This window comes from Aegilops tauschii, chromosome 3, assembly GCF_002575655.3.
Source record: "Aegilops tauschii subsp. strangulata cultivar AL8/78 chromosome 3, Aet v6.0, whole genome shotgun sequence".
In the NCBI taxonomy this organism is placed as follows: Eukaryota; Viridiplantae; Streptophyta; class Magnoliopsida; order Poales; family Poaceae; genus Aegilops; species Aegilops tauschii.
The window spans coordinates 88,889,071-88,908,732 of NC_053037.3; the positions used below are offsets into that span (position 1 = coordinate 88,889,071).

Below are 19,662 nucleotides of genomic sequence, written 5' to 3' on the forward strand. Positions count from 1 at the left end.
GCGGGAAGTAGAGTCGATGACGATCGGTGGTGCAGATCCCCGCAGCTAGGATTTACAACCTCCCAACCGCGAGGATGTATACCCTCATCTGCTCCACAGACAGCCCTCCGGGAGGCTGTCGAACAGCCCCCCGGACGGTGTTGCGGACAGCCCTTCGGGAGGAGCTTCGAAACTCGAACGGTCACTCGGACAGCCCTTCGGGAGGACCTTTGAAACTCGGACGGTCACACGGATGGCCCTTTGGGAGGCACTCACGACTAAGACCGAAACTACGATCTCTCTACAGATTTGCACACATACAGTGTCATCTATCCGGCAGGGCTTCGCCGTCCAGAACTAGTTCCTGCCGGAACCCAGACAGCCTTTCAGCTCTACGAAACTATTTCGCGGGGAGGGAGAGAGAAGCCAGATCATTGCATGGCACTTGTATGTGAGAAGGGATGATTTTTGGGCTGCCCACTCCTCCTCTATTTATAGGAAAGCCAAGGGGTAGGGATGGCTCACAAAAACCCAAAATGCCCATGTAAATGTCACACATGAAGGGCATAATGGGGAGGGAAGTGCAGCTCCATGGAGCCCCACACATGTGGCCGGCCAACCCCCTTGGGGGACCCCCATGAGGAGCATGCTTGGCCCCCAAGCCCTTCTAGAAGCCTTTTGGAAATATCCCAAAAAGCACTTTCATTATTCATGACGACATTTTTCAGCGTCTGTTCAAACTGAAAATATTTGTGTGGGCTTAGAACATTTCCAGTACCCACCAAAATTATTTTCAATGCGTTCCGAAACAATTCCGGTTTAGCGATTTTCATCTGCGAAAAGCATCTGAAGTGGTTCCGGCAGCTCCGGAGCATATCCGGTTATTATCCCGGAAAATTCCAGAAAGCTTCCAGAATGATTCTAGCACCCTCCAAGAATTATTAGGCATGTGCCGAAACCAATTTGACTTTATGGTATCCCCTGAAACAACTTTTTAGTTTCATCGAAACTCATCCGATGACCTCTTTCTGCGGAACCTTTTCCGCTGTCCGAAACTTTTCCGGTGTCCAAAACTTTTTCGGTGATTTTCTCTCAGACTCCTTGTCTAGTATTCAGCAGATAGATGACCCTTAAGCGTGTGACCCTATAGGTTCGGTGAAGTATAGACATGACTGGAACCCTTTTCGACCAATGATCAACATCGGAGCCGTGGACACCCATATTGACCCCTATACCCACACGAATAAATATTCGAGTGAACCTCCAGTTGCCGTGTGCTATTCCTGTTGCTTCGCGATATGTTACAAATACCCGAGGTGAGACATGTTGGCATTCCCGTGGATCAACAACTTGTCCACTATGCTAGTTACCTCGTTACCGGTATTGTTCTCTTTTCTCGTTATCGTGTTCCGGCATCCCCGTGATCAAATCACAAAGTGTCTGGCCAGACGATGATGGACACCGTAACACCGAGAGGGCCCGAGTATATCACTCCATCGTCGGAGGAGCAAATCCCAATCTCGAGCTATCAAGTTACTTAACATACTTTCCCATGAGCCCGTAAGCCGCCGTAATAGCCATCCAGTTACGGATGACGTTTAACAAAACCCAAAGTTCATGAAGCAAGCATGAAGAAACTCGATACTCTCATGGTCTAAGGAATTATGCAAACATTAAATATCTCTGTGTTATAAACCATTAACTTGTGACGAATGTATCTCATAGCATAACATCAATCCGGGTCGATTCAACACAAATGTTCTCTTAACATTGTGCCCTCAAAGTTGCTGGCATTGACATGCCCATGATCAGGAAAACAGAACCATCATGCAACACTTGAGCTAGTCTTAGAGGCCAGACTAAGAATACTTCTTAACGTTTATTATTCCACACGTGCATATGAGTCTTCCTCCGAGCCTCGTGTTATTGCAGACTCGAGAACCATAGCAGTTATAGCATGGAACATAAACATAATTATGAACTTGGAGATAAATAATATCATTTATTATTGCCTCTAGGGCATATCTCCTACAATATTGCCATGCAACTTTCCACCGTTCTGTTTATTATGACACGCTCCATCATTGTCATATTGCTTAGCATGATCATGTAGTTGACATCGTATTTGTGGCAAAGCCACCATTCATAATTTTTTCATGCATGTCACTCTTGATTCATTGCATATCCCGGTACACCGCCGGAGGCATTCATATAGAGTCATATTTTGTTCTAAGTATCGAGTTGTAATTGTTGATTTGTAAGAAAATAAAAGTGTGATTATCTTCATTTTTAGAGCATTGTCCCAAGTGAGGAAAAGGATGATGGAGACTATGATTCCCCCACAAGTCGGGATGATACTCCGGACAAAAAAAAGAGGCCATAAAAAAAAGAGAAAAGGCCCAAATAAAAAAATATAAAAAAATGAGAGAAAACGAGAGAAGGGACAATGTTACTATCCTTTTACCACACGTGTGCTTCAAAGTAGCACCATGATCTTCATGATAGAGAGTCTCCTATGATATCACTTTCATATACTAGTGGGAATTTTTCATTATAGAACTTGGCTTGTATGTTCCAATGATGGGCTTCCTCAAAATGCCCTAGGTCTTCGTGAGCAAGCGAGTTGGATGCACACCCACTTAGTTTCTTTTGTTGAGCTTTCATATACTTATAGCTCTAGTGCATCCGTTGCATGGCAATCCCTACTCACTCACATTGATATCTATTGATGGACATCTCCATAGCCCGTTGATACGCCTAGTTGATGTGAGACTATCTTCTCCCTCTTTTGTCTTCTCCACAACCACCATTCTATTCCACGTATAGTGCTATATCCATGGCTCATGCTCATGTATTGCGTGAAGATTGAAAAAGTTTGAGAATGTCAAAAGTATGAAACAATTGCTTGGCTTGTCATCGGGGTTGTGCATGATTTAAATACTTTGTGTGGTGAAGATAGAGCATAGCCAGACTATATGATTTTGTAGGGATAACTTTCTTTGGCCATGTTATTTTGAGAAGACATGATTGCTTTGTTAGTATGCTTGAAGTATTATTATTTTTTATGTCAATATTAAACTTTTATCTTGAATCTTTTGGATCTGAATATTCATACCACAATTAAGAAGAATTACATTAAAATTATGCCAAGTAGCACTCCGCATCAAAAATTCTGTTTTTATCATTTACCTACTCGAGGACGAGCAGGAATTAAGCTTGGGGATGCCTGATACGTCTCCAACGTATCTATAATTTTTGATTGCTCCATGCTATATTATCTACTGTTTTGGACATTATTGGGCTTTATTATGCACTTTTATATTATTTTTGGGACTAACCTATAAACCGGAGGCCCAGCCCAGAATTGATGTTTCTTGCCTATTTTAGAGTTTCGCAGAAAAGGAATATCAAACGGAGTCCAAACGGAATGAAACCTTCGGGAACGTTATTTTTAGGAAGAATATGATCCAGGAGACTTGGACCCTACGTCAAGAAACAAAAGAGGAGGCCACGAGGTAGGGGGCGCGCCCACCCCCCCAGGGCGCGCCCTCCACCCTCGTGGACCCCTGTTGCTCCACCGACGTACTCCTTCCTCCTATATATACCTACGTACCCCCAAACGATCAGATACGGAGCAAAAAACCTAATTCCACCGCCGCAACCTTCTGTACCCACGAGATCCCATCTTGGGGCCTATTCCGGAGCTCTGCCGGAGGGGGCATCCATCATGGAGGGCTTCTACATCAACACCATAGCCCCTCCGATGAAGTGTGAGTAGTTTTACCTCAGACCTTCGGGTCCATAGTTAGTAGCTAGATGGCTACTTCTTTCTTTTTGGATCTCAATACAATGTTCTCCCCCTCTCTCGTGGAGATCTATTCGATGTAATCTTCTTTTTGCGGTGTGTTTGTTGAGACCGATGAATTGTGGGTTTATGATCAAGATTATCTATGAACAATATTTGAATCTTCTCTGAATTCTTTTATGTATGATTGGTTATCTTTGCAAGTCTCTTCGAATTCTCGGTTTTGTTTGGCCTACTAGATTGATCTTTCTTGCAATGGGAGAAGTGCTTAGCTTTGGGTTCAATCTTGCGGTGTCCTTTCCCAGTGACAGTAGGGGCAGCAAGGCACGTATTGTATTGTTGCCATCGAGGATAACAAGATGGGGTTTTTATCATATTGCATGAATTTATCCCTCTACATCATGTCATCTTGCTTATGGCGTTACTCTGTTTTCATGAACTTAATACTCTAGATGCATGCTGGATAGCGGTCGATGAGTGGAGTAATAGTAGTAGATGCAGGCAGGAGTCGGTCTACTTGTATCGCACGTGATGCATATATACATGATCATACCTAGATATTCTCATAACTATGCTCAATTCTGTCAATTGCTCAACAGTAATTCGTTCACCCACCGTAAAATATTTATGCTCTTGAAGAGAGGCCACTAGTGAAACCTATGGCCCCCGGGTCTATCTTCATCATATTAATCTTCCAACACTTAGTTATTTCCTTTGCTTTTTACTTTGCTTTTATTTTACTTTGCATCTTTATCACAAAAATACCAAAAATATTATCCTATCATATCTATCAGATCTCACTCTCGTAAGTGACCATGAAGGGATTGACAACCCCTTATCGCGTTGGTTGCGAGGAGTTATTTGTTTTGTGTAGGTACGAGGGACTCGCGCGTAGCCTCCTACTGGATTGATACCTTGGTTCTCAAAAACTAAGGGAAGCACGCGCACGTGATGAAGAGGGTTCGGGTTGGTCAGGAGGGGCCGTGGCAGCGGTCCGGACGCCCGCAAACAAGAGATGTTGTACGTTAATATTGCCGCGTATATAATTAACAACGTAAATAATGTGCCAGTTGGACAAATATGATTGGAGATGGAGATGGAAATGGAATTTTACGTAAACACGGATATGCATGTCTATGTCTATGTGTGTGTGCGCGACGACTCTCGCGACCTGGAAGCGGGGGCGTGTTTTTGGTCGAGTTTTCTTTCTTGGTACGTTAAAAAATTGTCCGCCAGTTTTCGTTTCTTTTTTCCGAGTACGCGTGTATTCTCCTTAAAACCACTGCTACGGAGAGATTGTTTTACTCCATTATAGCCTCTTGTTTGATAGAGTTTCTCGCGTCTCGCTCTCTCACCCTCTCCATATCAAAACAAGATGACAGTGTCCACACTATCTCTCTCCTCACCGGTGGTCACAGATCCGGCCGAATCCCGTCCACTGCGGGAGGTGAGGAGGTGCAGCGTTGACGTTGTCGCCGTCGGCGATGGAGGAAGCCGATGTCCGTCGTCCTCTCGGAGCCGGCGCTGGCGCGGACGAAGGTCCTCCGTGCCCTTGTTCGCTGCCGTCATGTGGGCAGATCCCGCCCGCCCGCCTAAGCGACATCTTGCCCACCTGAGGTGTAACTTCTTGTACTAGTCCAGCTCCCCAGGTTGCTGCATGCGGGTTTTCTTCTATGCGACTACTCCCCAGCTCCCCATGTATAGTAGCTAGGGTTCGTCGGCTGGTCCAACATCACCTACTATTATAGAGGAAATGCCACTTGAAAAGTTGTCCTGATTTATGCCTCGGTGGAGGTATACATGTTGTTTTGACAAAAAGTACATGGTGGTTGTGCGGTCATTGTCCATATGCTCCTATTGCTGCTGCTAATCTAATACTATCACTGGTTAAATGAAGAAATGCTTTTTTTCTCGGGTATCCTAGTTTAGTTCCCATCAATATAATCATGATGCTTTTGTTTGTTGGTGTACTTTTCATAATTCTTATTGACAATTGAGATGTCATTGTTAATCTTGTAAAACAAAGTAACAACACTATATCCCTTTTTTATATTTTTGAAAACAGCGATGCGTATCTCCATACCCGGGCATGTCTTCCTCAATTTTAGTGGAACTGCACAAAATTGGATGGCCATTGTTGTTTCGCCTCATTGTCCTCTGCCACGTGGTTCTTCCTTCCTCGAGCTTGACTACTGAGAAGAAACAGACCACGGTGAGGATTTGTCGAACTTCGTAGGTGCCTCACCCAAACTTGATGCCAAATGGATGATGCATCACCACGATGACCTATCGATGCTCATGGTTGCGCCTCATGGTTGCATTGGCTGGTGAAGCTGATCGATTTTCAATGAAAAACAAGCTGTCTTCCATCAGTGCTCTTTGCTTGTTACCCACAAAGATGATATCCTTCGTCAGTCCACCTTGGTTGCGTTGGAGACGCAGTCGTCTTTCACGTTGGTGCAATTTTATCACACAATTGGCTATGAACCAAATGTTTCCTCGAAGAAGGATCGACGTTGGTACTAAGAGCATAAGTTTTGTATTGATTTCTAAGCCTTCTCACAACTTTGTCTCCAGCTCCCCTGTAATTTTATTTGTCCAGCTATTAACTTTGATTAAAAAAATAGTGTGGACTAAAAACCCGGATGGACGTAGTAGCCCTCCATTTTTATTTACTCCGCATATTAGATTTGACCGAAGTCAAACTTTGTAAAGTTTGACCAAGTTTAGGCCGAACACAACAAACCATAATTATTAGAGAGGGCAAACTGTACATACTCTCAAATCTTTCCGATAATTGAAATTAAAATTCTTTATTTGTACATACTCTCACATGTTTCCGATAATTTGGCGCATGTGTGGTTGTTCACTTAACGGAGGGTCGTGTACCGCACGTGAATGACAGGAAGTGCGACCAGGACGCGTGGATCGTTAGTTCATCGTAAGTAGTTTTCTTCACTGGTACGTTAAATAAAGAGTTTCGTTTCGTACTTACACAATTTAAAACGATTGTTATGGAGAGAAAAAGAAAACCACTCCACTATATATTAGTAGTATACACGAGTACTATATAAGTAGTACTATATAAGCTGGAGCCTTAGCGCTTGTTCACTAGGGTTTGCACTCTCCACGCTCTCGCCGCACTACATATATATATATATACACGCTAGAGGCTCAGCGTTCCTTTGCTAGGGTTTGCTATATTCACAGTCTCTCACCCTCTTCACTAGATCTAAACAAGACTGCGTTGGCCTTTGTCTCTCTCTTCCCCCTCACAGGTGGTGAAGGAGCCGCCCGGATCCCGTCGCACCGGGAAGGGGAGGAGGTGCAACATTCACTCTATCGCCTTCGGCGAGGGAGGCAATCCACTGTCGGGTACGTTGTTGTCTTTCACCCAGCGCTTGTGCGGGAGGGCCACCGACCCCTTCTTCCTCGCTGCTGTATGTAATGTGGGCAGATCCGACCTCCCGCCGCACGCCTAGCCACATCCCGACAACCCTAAGGTATAACTTTCTTTGAAACTGTCATTGCTCTAGATGCATGCAGATATTTTTCGATTCTGTAGTCGAATCTAGGTCTTGGTTCAAAGAGGAAAGAAGGGTGCGGTGGGGTGGAGCATGAATCTAGGACGTGGTTCAATGAGGAAAGGAGGGAGGGAAAGTAGTATAGACTGGCTATCCAGCTGCTTTGTTGGTCGAAAAGGGGAAAATGGGGTAACCCAATACACACATCTGTAAGGAATCAATCTTTTTGTTGAAAAAGGAAAGAAACTGGGGGGTCGGGTAGTTTGTGCAGGACTAGATTTGCTGCCCTCACATAGGAAAAAGGTTCAAAGAGAACAAATATGGGACCAACACAGATATGCTGCTTGGCAAAATACTCTGCATCACCCATTTATACGTGTGGACGCACATGGTCCTGGCATGTAACATGTCCCATGTCCCATACAACTATTTTGCTATTGTTAATCTAAGAATGCCGCTGGAAATTGAAGCAACTGTTAAAAGTAAATTACATTTTTAATGAATGTTGTTTTAAGAGAAAGTCTCTATTAATATGAATCAATGCAACCGTTTTAGAAATGCTAATGTCCTACTTTGTTTTCCATCAAGATAAGTTAGATGCTTCGTTTTGTCGCCGTATGTTTCATCCTGCTTTATTGGCCAGTAATTTTTTCCTTTTTTGCCTCTGTTAAAACAGGGATATCTATTCAACTTGTTGCTATAGCGAACTTAAATGTCACACTGGTGACTTTCTTGATTTTAGTGCAACTGCACAAAACGGGATTGGATTTCCTATTCGTGTTGGCAGATTCGTACGTGATCTTGTGTGCGTCATGAAAGGTTGGTACCTACCTTCATCCACATGATTGTGCAGTGTGCTTTGAGATGCTATGCTACTTGTATTGGTACTGTTTTAAATAAATGTTGAATTGAAGCTATTGAATTACTGTCTTTTCCCATTAAGTAGTGAACAAAAATGGGACCAACCCAGACATGACGCTTTTTGCTTTGTTACAACAAACTCTGCATCACCCCCTTTATAAGTAGATGGAAGCACATGGTGTTGTTGCGCCCACTCTCCCCTGGGACTGTTTATGCTTTTTGTTAATCTAATGCCGCTGGTAAAATTAAGCAATGCCACTCTCATAATTAAGTACTGAATCTTAGTTCAAAACTACAACACTTGTTAGGGATCGGCGGGAGTACCATTTCTGTTAGGGATCGGCCGGAGTACATGTTTAAGAAATGTATTGTTGAGATAATGTCTCTGTTATTATATATCGGTTACAGTGTTTTACAAATGGTACTATCCTTCTTTGTAGTTCTTTCTACATGTTTAACCAAGGTATTGGTAAGATAATGTCTCTGTTAATATGAATCAGTCACATTGTTTTAGGAATGGTACTTTTCTGCTTTGTCGTTCTTTATACATGTTGAAACAAGGCATTGTTAAGCTAATGTCTTAGTTAATATGAATGAATCACACTGATTGAGAATTGCAACTCTCCTGCTTTGTTTACCATTAAGATAAGGTAGATCAGTAGATGTTTTTCTTCTTGGAGTATAAGTCATCAACCGTTATTTGTCAGTAATTGTTTCCCTTATACCTATTGTCGCATAGGAAAAGGTTCAAAGAGAACAAATATGGGACCAACACAGATATGTTGCTTGACAACATACTCTGCATCACCCATTTATACGTGTGGAGGCACATGGTGCTGGCATGTCCCATGTTCCATACAACTATTTTGCTATTGTAAATCAAAGAATGCCGCTGGAAAATTGAAGCAATGCCACTGTTAAAAGTAAATTACATTTTTAACGAATGTTATTTTAAGAGAATTTCTCTGTTAATATGAATAAATGCAACCGTTTCAGAAATGCTACTGTCCTATACTTTGTTTTCCATCAAGATAAGGTAGATGCTTCTTTTTGTGGCCGCATGTTTCATCCTCCTTTATTGGCTAGTAATTGATTCCTTTTTTGCCTCTGTTAAAACATGGATATCTATTCAACCTGTTGCTATTGCGACATTTTGCTTCGCTACGCGAAACACTTTTGTTTTAAGATTGTTTTGTGCACTTCAACTTGAATGTCACACCGGCGACTTTGCTTAATTTTGGTGGAACTGCACAAAAGGAGATCGGATTTCCGTATATGTGTTGAGATTTCTTTCAAGTCCTCCTCGCGAGTTGTTTCACATCTTGGTCAAGAAAGGTCAGTACTGACTTTCATCCACATGATGCTGCAGTGTGCTTTGAGATGTTGTGCTACTTGTATTGGTATTTTTTTGGATAAATGTTGAATTGAAGCTATTGAACTGCTGTCTTTTATCATGAAGTGAGTAAAAATTGTTCCAACCCAGACATGATGCTTGTTTCTTTGTTACAACAAAACTCTACATCACCCCCTTTATAAGTAAATGGAAGCACATGGTGTTGTTGCGCCCACTCTCCCCTGGATCTGTTTATGCTTTTTGTTAATCTAATGCCACTGGTAAAATTAAGCAATGCCACTCTTAGAATTAACTACTGAATCTTAGTTCAAAACTTCAACACTTGTTAGGGATCAGCGGGAGTACCATTTCTGTTAGGTATCGGCCGGAGTACATGTTTAAGAAATGTATTGTTGAGATAATGTCTCTGTTATTATATATCAATTACAGTGTTTTACAAATGGTACTATCCTGTTTTGTAGTTCTTTCTACATGTTTAACCAAGGTATTGTTAATATAATGTCTCTGTGAATATGAATCAGTCGCATTGTTTTAGGAATGGTACCTTTCTGCTTTGTCGTTCTTTATACATGTTGAAACAAGGCATTGTTAAGATAATTTATTAGTTAATATGAATGAATCACACTGATTGAGAATTGCTACTCTCCTGCTTTGTTTCCCATTAAGATAAGGTAGATCAGTAGATGTTTTCGTCTGGGAGTACAAGTCAACAACCGTTATTTCTTAGTAATTGTTTCCCTTATACCTATTGTTGCTTACAGGGATATCAAAATTTCTGCTCGGTTTTATTTCGACTTTGATTTTAGTTGAACTGCACAACAGGAGCCAATGTGTCTAAGGCAAACTGCTGCATTAGTGGGTCCAGTTGGTCTTACCACTTTGCAGAAAGAAGCAGTCACTGTTTGCGCTACATTATAGAAGAAATGATCGAGAAGCTTTACAGAGTATTAGTAGACGCTGGTGACATGACTAGTCTGCAGAGAGCATGGGCAACTCAACAACACGTGGAGTAAAAAATTCACTCCACAAGGAAAGGTATGACCAAGTAAGTTGCCGATGCATATGTAACAAACAAGGTCAGTATCGGCCTTCATCCACATGATTGTGCTTTGTTATGTTGTGCTACTTATATTGTTGTATTGTTTTGAATAAATGTTTAATTCAAGCTATTGTATTGCTATCTTTTCCTGTTAAGATAATGAAGATGATTATAGTTGTAAGCGTATGTTTAATCAACTAGTACCACTATTATATTCATCACGCCTTTTCTGTATTTATGCAGACTGGGATGCTCAGCTTGATTTTAGTGGAACTGCACAAAATGTTCAGATGGTTCCTGTCTTCCATAATACTTCATCATGCACAATACATCAAATGCTTCTCTAATCATTCGTCGTCACCATGAGCCACCAGACTATCTGTTTGAATGGAGCCGCCAACGTGTTTAATGCTTTGCAACATATAAATACGAAATCCACCATGCTACTCAAGACATTGTTTGATTTCAGTGGAATCTGCACAAAAAAGATACGCTGGTTAATGCAGCTCCATGTGCCATTTCAATGTGCAAACTGATGACAAACCATGCCCGTCTGAATGGAGCTACCAACGTCTTCAAGGCAGAATACTACCTTTAAGAAGGGTAAGAAGAAAGACAAAAGGAGAGATGACACTGGGGCCAATATTCATGTGTGTGCTGATTTGTCTTTGTTTTCTTGAAGCATATAAATACGAATTCCACAGGGATGCTCAACTTGATTTTAGTGGAACTGCACAAAATGTTCAGATGGTTCGTGTCCTCCATAATACTTCATCATGCACAATACATCGAATGGTTCTCTAATCATTCGTCGTCACCTTGAGCCACCGGACTATCGGATGACAAACCCTGCCCGTTCCACAATCATAGGCATTACATATTTTGAATGGGAAAAGCTTGTCAAAGTTTAATCATTGATGTTAGCAAGAAGACATTAGTTTAATATGTTGGAATTGGAAAACCTTGTCAAAATTTGCTCATTGATGTTAGCCAGAAGACATGCATTTGATATTTTTGAGTGGGACGCCCTTTGCTGTGAGCAACGTCGATCGCTTTTTTCCTATTCATGTCTTCAGTTTAAAAGTAAATATCTACTCTGCTGAGATGCATAGTCACATGAATGTTGACTTATGTAAGGTATTTTAAGAGTTTGTTCTGAATGTTGTCTATGTAATGCCAGGCCTTGTGAGTTTGATTGCAAGTTGAGCTTGGAATGTTGTGGCATGCGGCATCACGAGCTGTTCACCGTGCCTCCTGAGAATAATGCTTCATATTTTTTTGCATGTTGATCTAATGCCTGTGATTTGCATGTTAAGAAGATCATCCTCTTCTGTTGTTTCCGTTCTTAAGAAGTTCGTTGTCTTATGTTTCATTCATAGCCTATACGACAACTCGGGTAGGTTAGAGGTGAAACCATATCATCTTCCCGACCAACTCATCATCTTAGGCCGTGATTGGATCGTCGTTTTCCAACCAAAACCGCTTGTAAAACGGACGCTTGTAAATAAAAGCAGATGGTCTTGCGCGAAGCGCTTCGTTGGTCAATTTCGACTAGTAAAATATACACTGGTCTCTCAAATTACACGTGTAACTCACCGGTTTTCGTTACAGACCTCGGGCCCTAGGTTTCATTACGCCTGTATTTTACACGTTGTTTCCGGTGATGAGTAAATTGCACTTGTATCTTAATACAGGTGTGAAACAATCCAGAGCTCCCAAGGGCCCGCGAGGTTTCCGATGATCCTGGCTTCCTGAATGAGCAGCGGGCGTTGTATCAGAACATCCATAGGGCTCGCGAGGCCCTCTCCATCGTCCTTCGAGTTGTTGTGCTTGCCGTGGCGCCGAGAATTGTCTACATGGTCAAGGAACATGAGGAATCAGGAGATGACTTTATTTGAACTGGATGACAGTAGGGACTCACTAGGGCCATAGCCGTACGTACGCAAGTTCCTCCTTATTATATACAACTATATATTTTTGCTTCGTCCTAGTTTCCTGACATCACGGTACCACACCATTGTCAACCAATATTGTCAATAAACGAGAGAATTGCACAAGGAACGGCCGATAGTTGGGACCCAGCAGCTCGAGCAGTATTTTTTTAGGTGTAAGCGGAGTTTTTCTAGAGCGATGTTTTTGTTGTTGTTCAGAGGATCAGGGTATCAACTGGGCGGGCTGTGGCCCGTCTAGCCCAGGCTATTATTTTATGTCGACCAAATATCCAGCCCAGGTATTATTTTGTCAAGGTGAAAATGGCTAGCCGAGCTATACTTTTCCTGCGGAATACCCAACCCAGGTCAACTCGTTATTCTCCGCCCCGCTGGGCTGTAAATCTTTCCTATCAGGGATGCATTAGGCCTAACAACAAAATGGGCTTTAAGAAATAATAAATGGGATGTAATTATAAAAACTGGGCTGTAAATATACAAAAAGGCACCAAGCAGGTAATTAGTTTAAAAAATATTATTGTTTGAATTTGGAAATTTTAATTTCATTACTTATTGCGCGCGCAGTATTTCTTTAGATTTTTACCTAATACAAATTCATTTCAAAATTATATTTAATATGACTTGAAATTTCGGGATAATTTTTTTCGGATCCCATCAAAATGTGGGATTTTTTGTTGAATTCTATTTTTAGAGGTTGGTTGAAATTATTAATTGTTGTCCTAGCTAGAAAATGAGCTATAATTTTAACACACTGTAAATGGGTTGTAGTGAATTCCATTAGAATTCAAAAATGGGCTATACACTATTACCAATCGCAAATGGGCTATATGTTCTCTGCCACAGATGTGATGCTCACTTTTGGGCCTACTTTTTTTGAGAATTATAGTCAGTGACGCGTACGGAAGGCTTGTGGGCCTACTAACGCGTACGGAGGGCTTTGTAAACTTATAGTCAAGACATGATTCTAGCAGCAGTGGCCATTGGATGTCCATCCAATGGTTGTAGTGCTTCTTCAGTCTCAGATATTCTTGCTTCAGCCGCCCAAACCACCACCGGCGGTACCACCTGCTACCACCTCCCGTGGCCGGCTGTGCTGCCGCGCTGGCTTCACCGGCCCACTCTACTCCCAAACGCCGTCCAGGCCATTCCTCTACTCACCAACACCTCATGTTCTTCACCGGTGACGGCAGCCTCACAACGCAGCCGAACCAGTGAACCCTCGTACTCCCCTCCCCGTGGGCATCCACTGATGTGTCTTCACCGTCTCCGGGTCGTTCCCTTCGTAATACTCGCCATCATTCACTATGTTGGTTCTCTCGGTGTGGCGTGGTCAACTTTGTCAACAAACAACAGCCATCGGATGAGGCATGTACGTGGATTGGCTGACAGTAGGGACCCACATGGCCCATGGCCACACGCAGCAAGTGCCCCCGTATTATGCGAAAACAAATAATTTCTCCCCCTGACAGGTTTGACCCACCAGCTACATCTTCGCACGCAAGGAAGTGCTTCCTTTATTACGTGGAAATAAGAAGTTTCCTCTCCCTGACAGCTGGGACCCACCAGCTTTATTATGATCCTTTTCGTGAAAATATAGATTGTACCGAAGATCCTAAATTGTTTTTTATTCTATCTCGAAAAAGAAGAAATTAAAAAAACTAGAAGACATCTTCGCACACAAGGAAGTGCTACCTTATTACGTGAGAAAAAATTGATTCCTCCTGCTAGCTGGGACCCACCAGATTTGGAGGCTGACTTGTGGGCCTACTAAGTTAACGCGTACGCAGGGCTTTGTCAACTTAGTCAATAAATGATTATAGCTGCACTGACCGTTTGATGTTAATCCAACGGCCAAGCTGAGTCTTCAACCTCTGGTCTTGTTGCTCCAGCCGCCCAAACCTGCCCCCGCCATACCACCTGCTCCAGCCTCCCATGGGCGGCTGTGCTGCCGCGCAGGTCTCACCGCCCGACCATACTACTACTGGCCAGGCCTTCCCTCTACTCACCCACACCCCTTGTTATTCTCCGGACACGGCAGCCTCAAACCGCAGCCGAAGCAGTCAACCCTCGTACTCCCCTCCACGTGGGCATCCACTGATGCGTATTCCCCGACTCCGGGTCGTTCCCTTCCTAGGTCACGCCGTCGTCCACCACCTTGGTGCTCTCGGGCGGTACGGCGTCGTCAACACGGTCAATGAACGACGACCATGAGAAGAGGACTGTAAGTGGAGAGGCTGACAGCTGGGTCCATGGCCGCACGCAAGGAAGTGCCTCCTTATTACGCGCAAAATAATGATTCCTCCACCTGACACCTCAGACCTACCGAAAGGGCCTCTGTATTTCGTGAAAAAAACATTCCCCCTGACAGTTGGGACCCACCGGCTTTATCTTCACATGGAAGGAACTGCCTTCTTACCCCCTGACAGCTGGGACCCACCAGGTTGAAGCGAAGGTAGCGTTATCTATCCGGCCATGAACGTGTATGTACATAGCGGTCGATCGTGTCTCTGCGGCGACGTACCATGGCCGAGTAAGGAGCAACACTTGTTGAAGTAGAGGCGTCGACGTAGCATTCACGCAGTCCCGTCTATATCGTGTACACGTACGTACGGCCATGCTGCAAGATAGTAAATACGGCTATGTACGTACATACGGGCGGGGTCTCTAACGCGTACAACGACTAATCCTGTTCATCGGAAGCCAACCAGCTGGGTGGGAACAGAGAAACTGCGCCGTGTTCATGGGGAGGCAACGGAATGTGTCGTGTTCATCGGGAGGCAACGGAATACGTCGTGTTCATCGGGAGCCAACCGGCTTGGATGGAACAGCCGAAACGAGGTCTGGCGTACCGCCGAATGAAGGAAACGGGCCTTCTGTTCGACTGCGTACGGTCGAAACGGGGTCCTGTTCATCGGGAAGGGTCTGGCGTACCGCAAAACGGAGGAAACGGACTTGTGTTCGACCGCGTACGGTCGAAACAGGGTCCTGTTGATCGGGAGGGGTGTGGCGTACCACAAAACGGAGGAAACGGACTAGTGTTGGAGCGCCTACGGTCGAAACGGGGTCCTATTGATCGGGAGGGGTGTGGCGTACCACAAAACGGGACTCCACGGGCTACTGTTCATCCACCGTCGACTTCCTCTAGCCTCTACCTGCTACTGTTCATCCACCGTCGACTTCCTGCAGCCTCCACCAGCTACTGTTCATCCACGGTGTCCTATTCATCCAGCCTCCCTGGCTACTGTTCATTGAGCCCTCCACGGGGTCCTGTTCATCCAGCCCTCCACAGGATCATGTTCAACCAGCCCCTCCACGGGGTCCTATTCAACCATCCCTCCGTGTACCGGGTCCCTCCACCGGCTACTATCATTCATCCCCATGCCTCCTCGATCGGGGTCCTGTTCATCCAGCGGCAATAGCTCTATTACCACGGGATCATGTTCATCCAACCCCAACTGGGAACTGTTCATCCAATCACCACCGGGAACTGTTCATCAAGAGGCAGATTCGATCGGCTTCAGTTAGCAGCAGTAGCGAAGGAATCATTCGGGTTCAATTAATAGCAAGGGATCGATAGGGGTTCAGTAAAGTAGCTAGTGCAATCGCTCGGGTTCAGTTAGAGCGCAACGCCTCGCACACACGCGCGTACGTGTACAAGAGAAACGCGCAAACCTTCGTGCATCGCTCGGCCCCGACCACCCACCGTAACCAGGAACTCCCCGAAATTTTCCTCGCCCTTGCTTCTACCACGGTTTTTTCCGGCCCGCCCAGGATGAAAAGCCCATTTTCTATCATGATTTTTTTTCATTGAAGTAGGAGCCCACCACATCTATGATGATACTGGGTTTTGTCACAATTATCGTCATAGAAGTGTCATAAGCATGACAGAAAAAAATTCGTTCGGCCCAAAATGTCACGGATTTGTCTTTTTTTTGTATTGAGCCTAGGCGGCCCTTATCTTGTTTAAGTTTTTTCTGTCTTGTGCTCAAGGACAAGTTAGTTATGCGCAGTTCCACCCACTTGGGGTGCATTTTAAACCTTGATGAATGCCGGCTATGGGCTTTTTGCAATGTAAATGAATTTATTTTTTCCACATGTTTGTATGCTATGCCGAGTTCTAACTCGATTTTTCCTTTGCTTTCTTTGGCTTTTTATTTTGCCGTGTTCCTTTGGCTGCCGCCCTAACAGCCGGACAGCCGCGCTGCGGTCTGTGGCCGGGTCAGGGACTTGGCCATTTAGAATTGGCAAATTACTTTGGCCGCTTAAAGCGTAGCTAGTCAAGCAAGAAGCCGGTCGGCCGGCTGCTGAGCAGCCTGATGGGAGAGGAGAGAGGCCGGCTTGGCCTGCATCAGCGTTCCTCCTTAGTCGTCTTTCATGTGGACAGTGTTTCCGGCCTTTAGCTCTTTCCAGCCGGACAGTCGCGCTGCGAGCTGTGGCTGGGGCGAAGAGAGGGCTTTGGCGTCGGCACATTACTGAGCCGACTTCGGATGGTGCCAACTTGGGCCAAGTCGGCGAGCCCCCGGGCCGACTGACCGGACCCGGGCATGGTGAAAGAATAAATACTCATTCATAGGAGAAGCTTATCATAGAGATAAAAGGGTAGCCCCCGAGTGCGCCTCGGGGTACCTATTGTCTTTACTTAGTACAAAAGATAGTGTGGTACATACACTGCATCAACTGTAAAACAGGCGAGGAGGTTCACGTCCCATGGGCGCTCCGACTCTTGCCCGGCTATGTTCCTCTTGCGCGCTCTGGGCTTCTATGCGTCGATTAGGTAGTAGGAGTCGTTGCCCAGGGCCTTGCTGACAATGAAGGGCCCCTCCCAAGGAGTCGAGAACTTGTGCTGGCCGGCTGTTCGCTGGATCAGTCAGAGCACAAGGTCACCCGCGCGGAAAGTACGCGGCTTGATCTTCTTGTTGTGGTAGCGGGGCAAGTTTTGCTGGTAGATGGCGGACCGGCTGAGTGCTAGCAGCCGGGCCTCTTCAAGAAGATCGACGCCGTCTTCGCACGCCTCCTTTCATTGCACCTCCATGTACAAGGTGACGCGAGGCGAGTCAAACTCAATATCCGTTGGGATGATGGCCTCGGCCCCGTATACGACGAAGAAGGGTGTGAAGCCGGTTGATCTGTCTGGCGTGGTCTGACGACTCCAGAGGACGGCTAGTAGCTCCTCGAGGCAGCAGCCGAATGAGCGCTCTAGCGGCTCGACTAGCCGTGGCTTGATGACGGATAGAATGAGGCCGTTATTCCGCTCCACCTGGTCGTTTGACTGCGGGTGGGCAATCGACACAAGGTCTAGTCAGATACCCTGTGTTGCGCAGAAACGAGCCAAGGCGCCTTTGGCGAAGTTCGTGCCATTATCGGTGATGATGTTGTGTGGGATGCCGTATTGAATGGTGATGTCCGCGATGAATGTGACAGCTGTGGGGCCGTTCAGCTTCTTGATTGGCCTCGCCTCGGTCCACTTTGTGAACTTGTCCACGACAACCAGCGGATGGGTCATGCCGCCATGTGCTGCCTTGAATGGGCCCACCATGTCCAATCCCCATACGGCGAACGGCCCGGTGATGGGGATGGTCTTGAGTGCTGCTTGGAGCTGAAACGCTGGCACCCCTTGCACTTCCGGACCAACTCCTTGGCGTCGTACAGAGCAGTCGGCCAGAAAAACCATGGCGGAAAGCTTTGGCGACGAGGGCTCTGGAGGCGGCATGGTGGCCACATTCACCTTGATGGATATCTCTGAGGGTAGCGATGCCCTTCTCCGGCTCAACGCAGCGCTGGAAGATGCCGGTAATGCTGCGCCTGATGAGCTCTCTGTTGACGATCGTGTAAGCAGCCGCCCGGTGTTGCACCTGTCGGGCCAAGACCTCGTCAGTTGGGAGCTCACGGCTCACCACGAAGTTGAGGATGGGTTGCGCCCAAGACGGGGCTTCTACTACCGTCATGACAGCAACCGGCGTTAGGGTGACCGGGTTGGGAGGCGGCGGGTTGGAGCCGGCCGCTCCTTGGTGCATCGTGGAAGTCCCCAGGACGGCTACAGCGGTCCCCGGGCCGGGTTCTGGAGTCCCCGGGCCCGGTTTGGGTGCTGCAGCCCCCGGGCCACCTGTAGAAGTCCTCGGGCCGCCTGCTGAAGTCCCCGAGTAGGATCCGGCAGCTCCAGGGTCAGCCGGCACAAAGATGGATTCTGTTTCTAGCGAAGGTTGGATAGACGGCTTGCGCACGCACTCGAGGGAGACGCCGGCTGGAATGGCCTGACGGGTAGAGCCAATCCATGCCAGGGCATCGGCTGCTTCGTTGTCGGCCCGTGGCACATGAATGAACTCGCACCCATCGAAGTGTCCGCTGATCTGTTGGACAAGGAAGTGGTACCTAGCCATGTTGGCGTCCTTGGCGTCCCAGTTGCCAGAGGACTGTGGACCACAAGGTCCGTGTCGCCGTAGCACAAGATGCGGCGGATGCCGATCTCCTTGGCCAGTCGGAGCCCGTGGATGAGCGCCTCGTACTTGGCCACGTTGTTGGAGGCGGTGAAGTGGATCTGCAGCGTGTACTTCAGCTTGTCGCCTTTTGGAGAGGTGAGGACGATGCCGGCTCCCAAACCGGTGTGCATCTTTGAACCGTCGAAGTGGATCCGCCAATGCGTGGAATCCGGCACTGGCGGCAGGTACTGGGTCTTGGCCCAATCGACAAGGAAGTCAGCCAGCACTTGGGACTTGATGGCGGTGCGGGGCTGGTAGAGGATGGTGTGGGGAGCCAGCTTGATGGCCCATTTGGCCACCCGGACCGAGGCATCTTGGTTGCCCATGATCTCAGCAAGGGGGGCGGTGCAAACGACTGTGATGGAGTGCTCTTGGAAGTACTGCTTCAGCTTCTTGGCGGCAAAGTACACGTCATAGCACATCTTCTGGTAGTGGGGGTAGTTCTGCTTGGAGGCGGACAACACCTCGCTCAAGTAATAAACCGACCTCTGGACCGGCTGCACCCTTCTGGCTTCTGGGCGCTCGACAACAATCACCATGTTGACGACCCAGTTGGTGGCAGTGATGTAGAGGAGCATGGGCTCTTTGGCAGTCGGAGCGGCCAGAACAGGCAGCGCGGACAACATCTGCTTGAGCTGGAGGAACGCCTCATCCGCCTAGTCGGTGCACTCGAAC

General features: G+C 46.2%; 1 pseudogene; it reads right to left on the reverse strand.

Moving 5' to 3' along the window:
- Window positions 1–17,528: 17,528 nt before the first annotated feature.
- On the reverse strand, window positions 17,529–19,313 carry LOC109738596 (uncharacterized; annotated as a pseudogene).
- Window positions 19,314–19,662: the final 349 nt, after the last annotated feature.